This window comes from Callorhinus ursinus, unplaced genomic scaffold, assembly GCF_003265705.2.
Source record: "Callorhinus ursinus isolate GAN/ISIS: 27379988/994484 unplaced genomic scaffold, GSC_fseal_2.0 scaffold4, whole genome shotgun sequence".
NCBI classification, from domain to species: Eukaryota; Metazoa; Chordata; class Mammalia; order Carnivora; family Otariidae; genus Callorhinus; species Callorhinus ursinus.
In genome coordinates this window covers 140,247,503-140,253,790 of record NW_027397066.1, presented here as the reverse complement: position 1 = coordinate 140,253,790, position 6,288 = coordinate 140,247,503, and positions in this window count along the sequence as shown.

Sequence of the window (6,288 nt, the reverse complement as noted above, 5' to 3'; positions counted from 1 at the left end):
TTTTCTTTCTTTCTTTCTTTCTTCTTTCTTTCATTCTTTCTTCTTTTCTTCTTTTTTTCTTTCTTTCTTTCTTTCAGAGGGAGGGAGGGGGGATGGGCAAAAGGCAGGGGGAGAGGGAGAGAGAATCTTAAGCAGGCTCCATGCCCAGCATAGAGCCTTATGTGAGGCTCGATCTCATAACCCTGAGATCATGACCTCAGCCTGAGCCATAATCAAGTTGGATGCTTAACAGACTGAGCCACCCAGGTGCCCCCCTATAAATCTTTTACTGTTCTTCTCCAGATTGTTTTGGTGGTCTCTTCATATTAAAGTGAGTAAAAGCAGAATATGAGCTTCACCAATATAGTGCAATGTTAGATAACACAGTCAACACTTCTTGATAGAGGTGTAACTAAACTTAGCTAGTAAAACACACAAGTAGTTGCTAATCATCTAGCTGCATTGTCCAGTGTACCATGTATGGCTATTCATATTCAAATTAATTAAATTAAGTTCTTCAGTTGCATTAGCTAAATTTCAAGCACTCAGTAGCTTTATGTGGCCAATGGCTACCATATCACACAGAGCAGATATATATAATAGCTCCATCATGGCAGAGTTCTATTAGACAGCACTGAAAGAATGGGTATCAGAATTATGAAAACCGTGTACTTTGTCTTGGTGTTTTTCAAGCATCTCAGCATGAACAGTTACAAATGACATAAATTATATTCAAGTTAGAAGATCATGGCATCGGGCGCCTGGGTGGCTCAGTCAGTTAAGCATCTGCCTTTGGCTCGGGTTATGATCCCAGATTCCCTGGGTTGATCCCCTAATCAGGCTCCCTGTTCAGTGGGGAGTCTGCTTCTCCCTCTGGCCCTCACCCCGCTTGTGCTCTCTCTCTCAAATAAATAAATAAAATCTTTAAAAAAGGAAAAAAGATCATGATGCCTAGAAAAATACAGTGACTGGATACATTATATAATTCAAAATGGTTAAAAGTGAAATTCCTTGAATTCTCAGAAAATGCCTTAGGACATTTACCTTTGACAACATTTTAAGGGAGGAAAATAAATATATCAGTGTCCAAGAAGGAGAGGAGTACAGAATAAGAGCTCAAGAGTGTGGAGACAAGCAACTAAAAAAAAAGCAAAATCAGTAAGCTGGGTAAATAGGAATTAGGGAATAGAAGAAAAGGGGCGAAAAGAAACACACTTTAGTTAAGTGTCAGAAGTAATTTTTTTTAAAGTGGAAATAATAGAAACAGAAATACTCTGGAGGTAGAGAAGAAATATTTTCTGAGTCCATTATTCACATTATCTAATTCTCTGGATATATCTAAATCATCTCCAGGAAGACCACTTCCGCTACATAATTTCTCTCGTATGCACAAAGTGCTTGTTATAAATTTGGCTGCTTATTTGTTTTAATTAAAAGAATATCTATATGTAATTTTAATGCTGTATTGAAATTAATCTTTTAACCTCAACATTATAAATTACAGTTGTAGAGCCCCACAGGATTAAAATATTATGTCACAGATCAGTGGAAATTTTCTTAATGATTCATAGCAAAATATAACCACCTGAAACTAAGCAAAAGTTTTCTAATGGGAATTCAAAGAAGACATAATAGTTTGCCCCATTTATATCTCTATCCTAATTAAAACAAACTTTGAAGGAACAGTCTAGGATTAAAATATATTCTAGGTAAGCAATACTTTTGTACTTTTCTCATTTGTGAAGCTGAGGAATGTGTACTCATGTTTCTTTAGAAAACCAGTAAATTATCTTTCTAAAGGAATTAACTAGTTCTCCTTCTTATTGAGAAATTGGGGTTAAAGGAGAAATGTGTGCATTTAGAAGAGGAAACCCAGAGCACATAATCTCTTATGACATGTTTCATGCTTTTTAATCAATGGAAGTGATTCTAAAGAATCTGGAGTACCAGATTTTCTGTTCATAATTCTATTGTGGTAAATATTATTGCCACTCAAAGATATGTCCAGCTCATCTTTTTCAGGGACATGGAAGGATTATACTTTGTATCCACCTTTCAAAGCCTGACATGGCCATATAAACTAGTTCGATCAATGAAATGGAATGGAAGTGATGTCACATCCTGGCAAAAGTATTTAATTGCCAGTGCAAGACTTGATTCCATGGATTACAGCTGTCCTGGACCCATGGCAAGAATGAATTATTCATTGTGTGGAGCCTCTGAGATATTTTAATTGTATATTACTAGAGCTTAACATAGCCCACCCTGGCTTAAACATTTTTGCTCTCTTTCAAACCTAACAGGGCCCCAATTCTGTCACGCATCCAAAATACAACTTTTTCTTTCACTTACTATTAAAAATGTTTGGTGGATGCTTTGGTTCACTCAAAACAAATTATAAAAAATCCTCCCTCCCTAATTCTTTACATTCCCTCTACTTTTCATAACAAATCCATTTACCTCCATTCAATTTTAAGAGACTTCTTAGCACCAAACTACAAAGCAGCCATCTTTTGCTTTTGTCCTGGAAAACAGGGACTGTTTGTGGATTTTCTTTCCTTCTCTCTTAATTTCTCCTCCTTCTGCTTTTCACTAGAACCTAGAACCTAGACTTTTCACTAGAACTCAGACATTAACTACCAATCCCTAACGTGACAAAAAAATTAAAAAACAATATAAAATTAAAAAAAATATAAAAACAAACCTCTGCCACTAAATCGTCCTCGAGTGGGTATTTTTAAAATAGAGCAAACTGCGGCTGAGATCATAAGGGTGCTTTATTCATCAGAACTCTCACCCAAGCTAGTTTAGGTAAAAGGAGAGACATCAGTGGATCACTGAGATCAGGAAAGAGCTGAATCATGAGAAAGTGGCAAGGACAGGGAGGTCACTGTTCTTCAGGAAAACCTGGAACCAGTGATAAAATCCTGGCAGCTATCCTTCCCTCCCCTTTGTTCCCATCTTGCTCCCTGTTCCAGCTACATTCTCTAGCACTATAGACTGTTGCTTTCACGTGACGGTGGCAGTTCACACATTTTATATCTTACACATTTCTCCACCTGGAAGATGTTGATGCTTTCTCAACTACAGTATGAGAAGTCCCAAGGAAGCTCTCAGGTTGGCTTAGTTTGGGTCATACATCTGTACTTGAACCAAACAACTGTAACAAAAAGGAGATGGTGCACGGGAATCAGGTCTCTCTCAAACCACGTGAAAGACATTAGGGGTGGTCCCAGAGATGGGAGGACAGCAACCTAAGAAGGCAATACCATAGATGCCCACTGTAGACCCATTAAAAAAAAATCTACCTTTTTTTTGGCAAAAAGTTTAATTTGATTTTAGTCTATATAATTAAGAAGTTGAGTATAACTATTGTATAGGGTAATCAAGTTGGATTACGGGCGCCTGGGTGGCTCAGTCAGTTAAGCGTCTGCCTTTGGTTCAGGTCATGATCCCAGGGTCCTGGGATTGAGCCCCACATGGGGTTCCTTGTTCAGCAGGGAGCTTGCTTCTCCCTCTCCCTCTGCTGGCCACTCCCCCTGCTTGTGTGCGTGCTCTCTCTCTGTCAAATAAATAAATAAAATCTTTAAAAAAAAAAAGTTGGATTACAGTGGGTTACATAGAGCTACCCTTGAGCTGTACCAACAAATCTACTTTTATTTGAAGGTACCTATATACTAGCTCCCAATTGCTATATTTACTTTTAAACTAAAAATTAACACTGATCTGAAAACTATACTACCAACTTTGCATGAATATTAAATGAAAAAAAATAGTTTTGGATCTCAGACAAAAATAACACTGATCCCACCTACAGGTTAGATCTGTTATGGGAATTCTCACCTCTTGTACTGACTGTTCTCCCCTCTCATAGTTCAGCTACCTCTGTATTTCACGAGGTTGAAAAGAACCTCTTATTTCACACTGAGAATCACATCTTCCAGGAAACTCTCCTATTCTCCTATATATGGATGAAAAACTGCATAGAGGAGGAGAATTCACTTGCTCTGCGCTTACGCACACCAAAAAAAAATTTTAAACATTTCCATTGAAATAATGTATTAAGTATAAGAACACAGAATCTTCTTTGGTATATTCTTTATGTTATGAATTAGTTCATAGATCCATGGAAGCTCCCAGATGAGACTTTCTGGGAGAGTAGAGATGCTGTTCATTTGGTGAGAGGAGTTTCAAAAAGCTAATTTCCACACCTTCTTCAATCCTAACCTATTTCCTATGTACCACCATTTTAACATATTATGCCTATCTAAAAATCAAAACAAACTTGTATACTTAAAAGTAGGATTACCACAGCATTTATTGTCTAAACTTGCATACTTTTGAGATTCAAGGGGGACACTATTAATAATTATCCAGGACAGCAGAGTAAACTGAAATGGTTTTGCCCAAATCAAGTCATAATGTCATCTTACCTAAAAATAACAATTGATCATTTTGGCTTTCCATTATGCTCCACTTTCTACTGTTATCGTAAAAGGGAAAAAAAAAATTCCTTTGCCTTGCTTTTTTCTTTCCCCTGCAAAATGAGGAATGCTACAATTAACTTCTTTTCCATGAAACAGGCACACGTAACTGATAAATTTTAAAGTAAGGCTGATTGTTTATACAGTCTTAAGTCATAGAAACACCAGTAGAATCCATACTTAGATTCTTAGCCCAGCTAGGGTTAGTAAATAAGGCCCTAACAAACTGTTAACATTTGGATTTGGCCAAAAGCAAACCAGGCGTTGGAACTCCCCAAATGCGGTGGACCACAGCCTCTCCCCTCTCCCACAGCTCTGGAGATTTCCAATGGTCTGAGGCCTCTGTCCAACAGCAGAGCCGAAGCCATAAATCAGACTTTCCTTGGAATCATGGTGAGAGGGCTGGGGCTGTTACTGGCCTATTTTTATCCTCAACAAAGACCTTTCTATCCTGAGTTGTTAAGAGATGATACTTTCAGATTAAATCAGAAAGGAACGCATTGTCTGAGTGCTGTAGGCACTTACTGTGAAGAAAGAAAAGCAAAAATCATTTTGAAGTAATCACATTTACCAGGATCACATATGGTTTGAGCCTCCATTTCAGTTCCCCTTCAGTTCCTAGCACTGTGCTGCCATTACCCAGTTACCATATGGAACAATATAGATATCCATACTAGGCATTAATGGCAGCATAAATTCTGAGTGCTGCCTCCCTGCCCATTAATTCCAGCACTTCCTTTACTGTCCCAAAAAATGTGAAGATCAAATATTTCTTAGTATCGATCATCGCTTAAACCTTTTATAGATGTTGGAAAAACTCTCTTCTTTGTAAGCGCCCTTTCCCCCTGTGATCTACTGAGAAGTTTTTCTCACTCTCTCTACATAAAGAAACAGATTTCATTTAACTATGCAGCACATTTTTTATGAACTTCATGACCTGTAGCCCATAGTTCTAAAGTATTGAAACAGAGATGTCAGACTTTAGATAAATTTCGTTCTCTTCCTGAATGGAAAGTTAGGAGAAGCAGGTAACGTTTTAGAGCGCTGTTTGAAAGAAATCTCTGGTCGGCAACTGAGTGTTGAAATATTAAGGCCAGTGATGCAATCACACACTATTAAAACTCTATGAGTGAGTAGAGTTTAGTCCCTTCTTCAGGATCACCACTGTGCTGGATGAATCCACTCAAAAGTGAATTTTGTCACTTTGTGAAAACAAGTTCTCCAGCACCTAATGCATCTATCAAAGTATGATTTATTACCTCTAATAATGCTTAAATATAGGATGAGATTATCCAATCATTTTTCAAATAAATTTGTCAGGAAGGTATAAATCATAGCTCAGTGAGAGACAAGGAAGCTCATAATATCCTGCTCTGTATCCATTTGGAGTATGAATCAATCGATCATGCTCACAATGAAGTGAACAACTTACGTGCCTCACAGTATTAAAAATAACTTTAGTTTGTGAATCACATCGTTTTCTCATCCGTATGCGATAGTCTTTTTTAAGTTTGTGAAACAAATGTTAAAGAGTGAGGGAAATGAACACCTTCACACATATATGTGTGTATATGTACATATGCTTATGTGTGTATATATATAAATGTGTGTGTGTTCCCATATAGAGAGAATGAATTGATATAGATATATAGAATCAATAGATACAGATACATATAGAGAGAATGAATTGATATAGAGATGTTTGAATGAATTAATCACAGACAATCCAAAAAAAAAAAAAGGTCTTTAGGGATAAAAACAATTATTGACCAATGAATTATATGGTGTAGTGTTTGGTGCATGTCAGCTGAGCAAATGGGACTTT